The 12,265-nt window shown below is 29.5% G+C and overlaps 1 pseudogene; it reads right to left on the bottom strand.

Annotated features, from left to right (window-relative positions):
• Positions 1-7,028: 7,028 nt before the first annotated feature.
• Positions 7,029-9,275, bottom strand: LOC126724340 (exopolygalacturonase-like; annotated as a pseudogene).
• Positions 9,276-12,265: the final 2,990 nt, after the last annotated feature.

Genomic DNA, 12,265 nt, shown 5'->3' on the forward strand with positions numbered 1-12,265 from the left:
GGTAGCAGCTTTCCCTTAGATATTTTTTGGGGTTTCCTTCTCTCTTACACGTTTCTGGGGTATGTCCTTGTCATTGATGCATCCTGGGAGGTCGCCTTGATCATTGGATCCTATGTTTGACCTATTCTTAGCTGGTCCGAGGAGACACTCCTCCTCGGACAACCTTCCTGTCCATGTTCTGTTCGTAAAGTCTGACTCAAACCAATTTGTACTGCTTGCTTGTCTTCGAAGTACTTACCTCCTCGGACAAGACCCAAGGCCCAGTATGTGATTTGAGCCCTTAACCCCACAAACTTAAATACCATAATAAATAAATGCATTTATTTCATTCAGAATTTTAAATTATATGCCACGTGTCTAGTATTATGGCAAACATATTGATATGTACAAATAAATTTTTGACATGTGTTATTATTTGTTCATATCATACCAATTAAATATAAGAAGTTGCCACATGTCATTGTAGTATGCTTTGAAAAGGAACAAGTGTCATTATAGCATGCATCCACCAGTTTTAGGATCCAAATTTTAAAGTATATTATAATTTCTTATTATTGTCATTCACATTCTCTCTTGAAACAACGGTTATTCTCTTCTCTTGATTTTTGATTCTTTCTTGCAACTCTACTTTATATTGATGAATCATTGTGATTTGAATAACTATTTTGGGTTCATACGTTTTGGTGTTGTATTTTTCAGTTCCCCATCACAAGTACTCTCTCTCTCTCTCTCTCCAATAAAATTTAGAGAATAAATTATACATATTCAGTGTAAGTTTGATATGCGTTTTGATTATCATAATAATCTCTTTTAAAAGAAAGAAGAATTTGAATAATTTATTTAAATAAAAATTATACAACCCAATTTCTATTATAAGTAACAGGTGTATTAAAAAAATAAATAAATAAATAAATAAACTCATGGAAGATACAATAGATAACAATTGGGTACTCTATGTGACCCACTGGTATATCGATGTCACTTCTTTAAAATTTCTCTAGGTTCTTCTGAATTATAAGAAAAAATTTCATAGAACATCTATGGTTAAAGGAAGGAAAGAATTTATAAAGAATCACATAGAATTTTTTAATTCATATGGAATTTGTTAATTGTTTTTTTTTTATTGTACTTACTTCTCATAAGATTGGGTTAGAAATTGGAAAGGAATTAATAAATAATAGTTTAGAAAATTCAATTCTACAAAATATTGTCCATGAAACTATTATTGAGTTTCTTCAAAATGAATTAATGTTGTATATGAAAATAATGAATACTTTTAAATTATTCTCTTTCAATACATTGCTTACTTCATATTTGAGTGTAGATAATAGAAATCAGTTACATGTTGATGCTTAAAAAAATTAGTTACATTATCAATAAACATTTTATTTAAAAAAAAAAAACAATAAACATTTGATTTTTGTCCATAACAATAACTACAAAAATAAAATTTATATATTTACATTCTTATGAAGAAAAATATTGTGGAAGCACGGGTCAAAAGTTAGTGTGAATAAACCAATAGACACCTTTTGGTATATTCAATATGAAGAGTTACAACTTTTCAATAGAGACTTTTGGGTATATCAAATTTGAAGGTGACCACTCTTTATTCTGCCACATGACTACATAAATTTAGTATACATTTAAAAATACTAAATAGTTGTGACTTTTCATTTTTCACTAGACACTTTTTTAGTTAATAGGCACATTTTCGGTCAATATGCACCTTTTGACTTTTCGTTAACTACTCCTTATTGCACCACATGACTATATAAATTAATATCATGTATACATTTAAAAATACAGAACAGCTGTGACTTTTCATTTTTCAATAGGCACATTTCATTCAATAGGCACCTTTTTGGCCAATAGACACCTTTTGGTATATCCAATATGAAGGGTTATAACCTTTCAATAGAGACTTTTAAGTATATCAAATTTGAAGAGCTATGACATTTCAATAGGTACTTTTTGGCATATATATTCCAACATATCTTATATATACCTATATATACAACACAGACTAAACTAAAGACGCAACATTATGTCTTTTATTCCTTCCTACAAAAAACTAATAAATAAAATAACATTGCTTTCTTCTGCCTAACTAATAAAACTTTGTGTCATTTCTTTCAATATCATTTTTTTTTTTTAATTCCATGCATTTTTTATTGCTACTCCTACTAAAAAATAATGGTTTTTTTTTTCTTGAAACTCATTCACAGCTATTCCTGTGCATCACATGGGTTAACGACTAATTTATATATATATATATATAAACCGAAACCTTTAACTTTTTTTGATATCTCCAGATCTTACCACATCATTATCATTTTTTTTAATAATATTATTTTTGTTTAGTCTAAAATTAACAAGAAGTGAAACTCTATTTTTCTAACAAGCTCAACTTAAACTCAAACTTATCGTATCATTTTTTTTAACAAAATTATTTTTATTTAGTTCAAACTTAACGATGAGTAAAAGTCTATCTCTCTAACAACTCCAACTTAACTTAAAATCAAATGTTGATAATTTATCTACAAATTTGCGAAGTTAATCATGAACACCATAAAAATAGTGCAAACCCCAGTATTTTTTTTTTTTTTAAAAGCCGAGTAGAGGTATAAGCTCTTCTTCTATTATTTTCTTCTCCTTTACTTTGTTAAAAAAAAAAAAAAAAATTATTTTATGGTTTTTCATGTATTTTTTAAAAAGTAATTTTCGCATATGAACCACCAAACTCTCTTTAGCTATTTTTTACAATATAAAAAAGCTTGCAATAAATGAAATTCAAAGTTGCTGCTACTGCATATGTCTTTGTTTCACCTCATGATATGAAAGTATGTTAATTTCTTGGGCAGAAAGGTTATACACGATATATTAAAAGAAGGTATGGCTTTCATTATTTCAACATGGGCTCTTGCTCAAAATTTTTTAGCATGGGCCACATGTTGATAAGGTTCGTTTAAAGTTTAGACCCATTAAAATTTAAAATTTATTGTTTTATGGGTTCGTGTACTTTTTTTTGTTATATTTCTCTTTTGAATAGTCATATACTTTTTTGAATTGTTTCAATAACTTATTCTTTAATTATATATCCTTTTTAGAATTTTGGAAGTTTTAATATCTAAATTTGTGTAGTCTCACACACACACACACACACACACACACACACACATATATGTATATTATCTATAATTTGTAGGCTTTGAATCTTCTGATTCCTTTCAATAATTATAGCCATGGATCATTCTTTTGAATGTAATCCATCTTTCTCTTATATTTCTCTATTGTTTAGTCATATATATTTTGTTTTGTTTGAATAATTTATAATCAGTGAATCATCTGATTCTTTAACATTTTTTGGTCTTTCAAAAGTTTTAATATCTGAATTTTTGAGTTATTTTTTTGTAGTATCTGAAACTGTTTGACAAATTTTTTGTAAGCCATTGTACGCTCATGCAATGACTTCTTTGTCAAATTGTAACACAAATTGAAGTCATACAAGAACAAATCATGTAATAGTGTAGTTTTTTTAATCAATTTAAGATTTTATAAAATTATTTTAGTCTACCTCACAAATAGGTAGGTTCTCCTACATAGCACGGATTAGCGACTAGTATAGATATAAAAGCAAAGACCTCATGTAGGAGTGCATAAGGTCCTGTGATATGGAGCTCTAATTTTTCTTTTAGCTTTTTTTTACCTCTTTTCATTAAGTTTTCTTTACTGTTACTCAAAATATCACATTAATTTATTTTTACTATTATTTCATTCATCTCTCCTTAATTGCCTAAGCTTAAACCACATATTTCTCTCTTCTTCATGTCTTTTAGCATACCCACCATTTTAATATTAAAAATAAAAGCAAAAAAAAGATTAATGACTAAAAACTAATCAGATCAATAAGGCCCTGGGGAGATAGAGAAGCACGAAATTTTTGTGGATTGTTAAATGAAATTTTACCATTACTAATATGTTGGGCATACACTTATTTCATGGTATGAAATCTATGAACACAACACAAATTAATTGATTTTCATGGTCATGTTACTCTCTTGCATTTATTTTTGATTTCATGATTTTTTTTAATAATTAATTTTTACCTTGAGGAGGCTACAAATGTGCGGTGAAAGAACATTGGTATTCTTCACATGCCTTTGGTATCTCAAAACAAAGATATGCCTTGGACATATTAAACTTAGAGAACTTTTTTGTTTAAGTTATATTATACCTACGTAACAGTTGTTCTAACCTTATATAGCTAAACATGAAGCAAAAATTGATCTTACCTTTTTGGAATTGAGGGTTAAGACAAGGGATATTGCCATTGTTACATTGTATATTGGCAAAAGGCTTTGAGTTATAGCCACATAAGATTTTTTGAGATTATGCAGTATGTTAACATTTTTCTCAATCAGCTTAGCAGTATCACAAACTAATTTTAATAAGATATCCATTGACAAAATTTATGCTTTAGAGATTGAAGTTGTTAGGTTCTAAAAGTTTAGAACAATTGGCAAACCATGAGCACAAACTTGTCTAGATATAGATTACTAAGTCTATAAGTATGATTAGACAATGCTCAAGGTATTGTAAGTCAAAATACAAGAACAAGGAAGCTGCAGGTTCAGGAAATTCAAAATATGCTAGGCTCGACTGATCAAGACATGGATCTGTAGAATTTTAATTAAACCCAACAACCCATTAAGCCCATCAAGTGATTAGGGTTTCTATTTCACTAAGTATTTAAAGGAAACTCTAAGGCATGTTTTGTTAATGACTTTGAAGCTTCTCTTTTGAGATCTAAAAGGTGTTGTGCCTTCTCCATTAAAAGTCACTATCAGAAATCATTCTCATACCATTAGAACTAGTAAATCTAAAGTTGCTGCATCAAATCAACTATAGTTGATGATCTAAACCTTTAAGTGGAGTTCTCAAAGTCACAAACATGAGCTTTTGTGTGCAATAGATTCACAATAAAAGAGTCTGTAGATTTGGAGCTGCGTGTGGTCACATGACTAAGTACTACATGAGGTAGCAATAGATTTAGGATTAAGTCTATTGTAAAAACTTCCATTCTATTAGTGAATTGTTGTCTTGTGGATTGTTTAGGTTAAATCCTCTCCAGATTTTTTACCTTGAAACTAGATTGTTTCATTGGTTTTCCTAGGTCATCACATCTTGTGGTACTTACTTTTCCGCTGTGTTTATTAGATGTGATGAATGTTTAACCTAGATCTGAATTATTAAGTAACAACTTGTCTAATAAATTAGGTTAAACAAACCGTGTTTTACAGGGATCTAAAATCTAACAGAAGTCATTTGTTTAGTGCATTCTAATGTGCATTCGCCTGATGTTATTTGCAAAATTGGGACCATAATGTTCATTCCTCGTTCTTCGGCCTTACACTCATTTACATGAAAACTGTGTATATCTCATTGTTTATACTTGGGCTCTTTAAATTACTTTGTTATTTATTTGTTTTCTTTCTTTCTTTTGTCTATGTCTAAGTTAAGGACGATAAGTACGCAATAAAAAATAAAAATAAAAAAAAAGGCAAAATGGAAGACAATGGCTTTGCCAACTAGTCACAAGACAAAATGATTAAGATTTTCAAATCTGTGTAAAATCCTTCCAAATTATATTCATTTCTATTAAAGAGTACTTGAAGAAATTAATATTAATATTTATACTTGCTAAGATTTACTTGGAAATTATTCCATGAAAATTTAAAAAGTTATATATCGGATAAGCTTTTAGTGTTCAATTGAAGGTGGGAAATTTTTACCATGTGGTAATTAAACATTTTTTTTTCTACTATATGGGTAAATTTAATATGGTAGCTTTGCTTTGATATAAATGAAAGCTATCTTGCATTCTCATATCTAGGATTGAATATTGGAGAAAATATTAATATTTGTTGTTACATTGTTGAATTTTCTTTCCTACATAGTTTGTCTCTCTATTTTTAATCTTTAACTCATTGTTGTAATATAGAAAACTTTGTCACTGAGTCATTAGATAGTTTAAGTAGGTTGATCTTGTTGTATATATAGGTATATACAAGGATAGGTTGTAATAATGATGTTTGAGTTTGAAGAATATTGTTTCATAAAGTGAAAATTCAAATTCTGGAATTTTCTAAGTGAAAATTCGAAGTACAGCATTTTCGATCGAACGAAACTTTGGCTCGTTCGATCAAAAATGGTAAAAAAATAATCCTGGCATCTCTAGATGTCTCGATCGCTGTTTGATTGATCGAAAAGAGCACTTGATCGATCGAAAGTAATTTTCCACAGATCAAAAATCATGAAACGGGATTTTCTGTAGAATTTTCTGGTGACTATTTAGAAAGGTTGAAGAGGTTTCAAGCCTTATTAACAGATTTATGAAACATTTTAACTCTCCATACATGCCTTTTGATGAAATATAACCCTATGGGTATAAATAGAGACTTATGTTCACCTGAAAAAATAACTAATTCCACAAAATAGTAAGTTTGAGAGAAACACAAGAAATTCTGTGGTCATTCTCCAGAATTGCTATCTGTAGAATCTAACATCTTGGTTGTATCCTAAAGACAACTTTGCGATAACCCTTTAGCAACAAAAGTGTAGGGAGGGGGGAGGAGATATTGTCTTAGGAAAATGATATAGTGCCTCCAAGTTATCTATTTTTTGTTTATATTTTGTGTTAACCTTGTTCTTCCATTATTACTTTGTGTAATATCCCCAATAGATCTTAGTGATGCGTTGCTACTAAACTAATTTTTAATATCTCAAAATATTTAGGTTTCTTTACTCTAATTTATTTTATTTTTTCTTTATAATATATATACAACATTCTCCAAAATTCCCCAATTCAAAATAAATAATATCTATAACATAACATAATAAATACTATCTATTACAACACTACAAATCATAGAAGCTTTCAGCAAAAGGCTGAACTTAAACCATTCAAAAAATAACTAAGCAACATTCCCCAATTTTTTTTTTAAAGGGAACATGCTGGACACAAGTAAATGAGATTCTATTTAGAATAGAATTTCTATAACCTGTCTGTAGATAGTATTTCTTCATACCGCATTAGTTAAATTTTTTTGGTACAAGCAGAAGGGTTCTGCTTGCCTGAAACCACAGGACGGACGTTAACACAAGTGGAAGTAGCAGATCCACTTCCCTTGTATGCAAGATCAATGTCAGCAACCACCACCTGTTGGCATGGTACACTCTTACTACAAACAAGCTTCACAGCTTCCAATGTTGAAGAAGTTCCTGTAATGTTCTTGAAGCTAACATTGTTGATCTTAACATTAGAGGGAGACTGAAAACAAAACAAACAAACAAAAAATCCATCCAAGAATTTGATATTAGAATTTGTAATTTGTTTATCCTTTTTTTAACTTCTAACATCAAAATGTGTGTATATATTTGCGATATTTATAATAACCTCATTTGAGCATTGATTGTTTGGGCAGTAGTTTTGATCAATGAGGACAGGATTGCCAACATTGTCCATGATAACATTCTCGAAATGTATATCAGAAGCAGTCCCAGAAGGGGAAGCAGGCCATGTTTTGATTCTAACACCATTTTCTGTATTGCTAAGAGTGGCACCAATAACTCTGATTCCTGAAACAGGTTGTTCACTTTCGTACCTTCCAAGACTTCCAATGCTGATGCCATGGCCAGGTCCACAAGTTACTTGCTTAATAGTAATATCTTGGGTTCCATCACCAATGGAGATGCAATCATCACCTGTTCCAATATTGGCATTGGTAATGTTGATCTGAGATGACCGTCCTATGTGGATTCCATCAGTGTTGGGGCTATCTCCAGGTGCAGTTATGGTAACATGTTGGAATTGCAAGTTCTTGCATTCCAAAAGGTTGATATGGAAAAATTTGCTATCCTTCGATGTAATGTCTTGGACTATTGAATTAGTGATGAAGTTGAACCTTATATTCTGTTCATGATTACAAGTTAGATAAATTAAACACCAAATATGAATGCTCAAGTTTCATTTAAATATTCACCTAAAAAAATGTCATATTTAGTCAAATGCTAACAATTCAAAAAAAAGTACAAATTGGTTTGGTAATAAATTTTTAGCATCATTAAATCAACATAATAAATAGGAAAAATGAAAAAATTATAAGAAATATTATCACATAACAACTTACAACCTAATGTGTTAATGAACATGGTTGGTACTACTTCAACAATATCATCTTATATAAATAATTTTTATCTTAAACCACATACACTTTGTCACAACTTGATGACATGTGTGATTATGATTGGTGAACTATCACTTTCAGATTTAACCATAATTTTTTTCTCTATCACTCATAGTCGCATTAGTGTTGTGGCACAAAATGTTGTGTCCATACTCCATAGGCTTTCTCATATATAAATGTTGAATTACTTCTTTTGTGAGTTGTGACACATCACTATATAAAATTTATGCCAAATCATTTATATTATCTTTAGCATTCTCTAAAATATAAATGCTTGAATTGCTTTTTAGTAATGGATAAAGCTTGTAAAGTTGTAGTGATTATATATATCTAAGTAGAAAATTATGGAAATGTAAATGCTAATTATTTTGAGATTTAAATCTTACAATAGGAAGTACGTCGCAATTGTACTTTTTTGCACAATTATTTTTTTGCCATGCCATTTGTCCTTGGCCATCAAAAACTCCACCGCCTGACACAGTAAGTCTGTCAATCCTTTCAAAAACGACCCAACCATCTTTCCCTTTGAAGGATTCAATGTTTGATGGGGCTTGTAAGGTGCCCTGAAGGTTAAACTCAATAGCACCTTTGCATGGACCCAACAAAGTCACTAAACCTAATTTGTAAGTCCCTGTTGAAATCACAATTTTACTTCCTGCTACTGCACACGCAGCTTTCCAAGCTTGTGTCAAAGCCTAAACACATTATGAAAAATCAAAATCAGCATATTACAATTATTTTTCATGTTAATGTTTTATCAATCTAGTCAAGAAACCAATTGGGTTTTAGTGTAAATAGAGTTTGAACCTAAGTTCTCTTATATGATGTTAAAAGGCTTTACAAATTAAGTTGAACACACTTTTCATGTTAATTAAGTATGGTTAATTGCACAACACATATTTTTACCTGAGTGATATCGCCATTAGTCTGTGCTCCGTATGATTTAACGTCAAAGACCTACCTAGCATTGGTGGATGTCAACAGCAATAGCAAGGAAACTGTTGCAATGCTAAAATTCTTTCCCATCTTATTGTTCTTCAATTATTTCCTTGCTATTTCCAATTTGTTGTACGGAATGATGAATACCCCATTTGGTTTGAAGCTATTTATACTTCAATACGTGAGCTCACCACCATTGAGCTATTCAACTAATGTTAACTAATTTTACGATTGAATTATGCCAAAAAACTTAAGGGATTTAATTCACTTTGCCTTATTTGTCAAGCTCTCATTCCCTAAAATCATTCCCTGAATTCAAATCCTTGACACAAAAATGACCATTAACAGTTAACCAGTAAATCCAAATCCCTTGATTTTCTCTTAGACACAAATGATTGTTAGCGGTTAACCAAGTAAAAAAGTAATGCTAGAGATGCAAACTTTTTTACAAACTGCTGATATTGTGGGTGGTTATTGGTAAATGAAAAAGTGATGTTAATAATGAGCCTAGATGAAAATCAATAAGAAGTTGGCCACATCAATAATTTATAAAAATATTATAAAATAGTTTGTAACTATAGCATTACTCGAGGTAAAAATATCAATTTTAATAAAGGACAACATTACGCTCGTATAATGCATCCATTAAACAAAAATAAAATAGGCAGAAGTATGGCTATATTTAGGCTGCTCTAATTTACTAATGCGTATTTATGATATATTTTTGCTAATTCACTAATGCTTGTTTATGATCTTTATTTGGAATGCTAAAAATGGGGCATATAAAGATGGAAAAAAGAGGAGAAAAGGGGCATTTTTTTAAATTAATTATATATTAGTGTATAATCACATGTATATGCACGGGTATATTTAAAAACAATCACAAATATATACATGTATGAGTTCAAATTATAATTAATATTAGAGTTACAATTGACATATTTTCTAAGTTATGAATTTTTTAAATTATGTAATAGTTTTTCATTATATATATAAAAATTTAAATCTAAATAGATTTTGATTCTTTGGTTTTTACGCCAAATAATTCACTTGTCCCAAAAATTACAAATTAAATAGGACATATGACGCATAATTGAACTCTGATTGAAATCCAATTTAAAATCAAATTGGATTTAGATTTTTCAATTTTTGCACCTAATAATTTACTTGATACAAAAATTTAAAAATTAGATGAGACACGTGGCGTAAAATTGAACTCTAATTTAGAATCTAATCAGACTTTTCTCTAAATTTTGACTTTAACTATATATATACACACACATGACGCATATATATTATCACAATTATGATAGATTTTGTTTTCAAAAGAAGGATAGCTTTTTTTTGGCCCCGTATTTGTACTTTGGATGAATTATATCAGTCCATAACTTTGAGAAAGGAAAAAAAAAAAAAAAACCCTTATATTATAATATATATATATGTGTGTGTGTGTGTGTGTGTGATTAAGCGCTTTTCTTGCTAGAGTATATTAATTATAATTTAGTGATTAGGTTAATTATTATATTTTTTTGATAATTAGATAGTTGAGTGAGATTTTTTATTTTTTGAGAGTGAAATTTGAACTCCAGAGATGTCAACTAATTTAGTTACAAGAGTCTTAGCATGATTATATTAATTATAATATAATGAGGATAATTAATTTTTTTTTTTTTTTATGTCCATTTTTTTAGATCATTCCTAAATGCAATTTCTTTCTTAATCAATTTGAATGTTGTGTGTGTGTAAATTTTATTTTGGACCTAAATGAGATTTTCTTCATATGCTCAAATACTTTATTTGATTTATTTGTCTCACCATCAAAAATATAATAATAATGTGGATGCTTGTAAAAAGACTCAAGGGAGAAATAGAAGAGGTATACCAAGCTGTGGATGCTTGGTACTTTTCAATTCTTCTTCTTTTTCTTTTTCTTTTTTTTTCTTTTTTTTTTTCTTCGGTTTCTACATTGGGTGCTTGGCAAAGTGTTTATGTAGGCATGTGTTTCTAGGGTTGGTGTGTGAGCCTGAGTCTCTTTTCTTATTTTTATTTTTAAGGAATTCACCAACCATTGGTTTTGTATTAGGTGTATTGGTCACCTATTTGTCTAACTTGTTTTAGTTAACTAATTAACTAAAAACTTATTCGGAGGTCTTTAAATTAATTAAGGTAAACCAACATTTTGAAGAAAATATTTTGAACTCAAAAGTTCAGTTATGGGCGTGACATGTATTAGGCCCTTCACACTGTCTATCCAAAATATAGTACATCATTTTAATTTAATCTCAATGTTCATATTTTAGAAAGACAAATTGAACATTGGCATTTTGATTTTAATTTTGAAAATGTTTTGTACAAACAATTCGTATACATATGATGTGAATATTTTTTTTTTACTTATAAGTATCATGTGAATATTAGTTACAATGAAATATTTACAAGCAAAACATGGGAAAATATATAAATTACATGTGAAAAATGTTTACTACATTGCAAGAAAATAATATATATATATATATATATATATAGAGAGAGAGAGAGAGAGAGAGAGAGAGAGCTAGCGTGTGATTATTTATTTACTATATATCTAGCATGTGAATATCTTTACAACATAAAAATAAAAAGACAGTGTAGAAACAGTTACCTTAAGTAAATTTATTCTCCTAGTATCATTTTCATACATGAAACACAATAAACCAAAAGGGTTAGTGTAGGGGAGGGGGGACTTGTTAGCTTATCAATGGCCCATGGATAAACATGTGAATTTCAAAGAGAATATCTTGCAATTTTGATCTATCAACATGTGAATTTATAAACAAATAAGACACTTCATTTATTCAAAGAAATTGAAAAGGGATTTTGGTGAGCTAAAATGCAATTTATAAACGTTTGGTGTCAAAATGTAATAAGATGTGGGCCAAAGTAGATTGAGGTCAAAGTGTAATTTTGTGAAACTTTTGGGGGTCAAAGTGTAATTTTGTGTAGGGTGGCAAAATTTGACACGATCCGTAAACACGACACGACACGACATGACACGAAATTAGCAAGTTATAAGTTGAGACTTAATGGGTTTATGTCAT

Source organism: Quercus robur, chromosome 4 (genome assembly GCF_932294415.1).
Source record: "Quercus robur chromosome 4, dhQueRobu3.1, whole genome shotgun sequence".
NCBI classification, from domain to species: Eukaryota; Viridiplantae; Streptophyta; class Magnoliopsida; order Fagales; family Fagaceae; genus Quercus; species Quercus robur.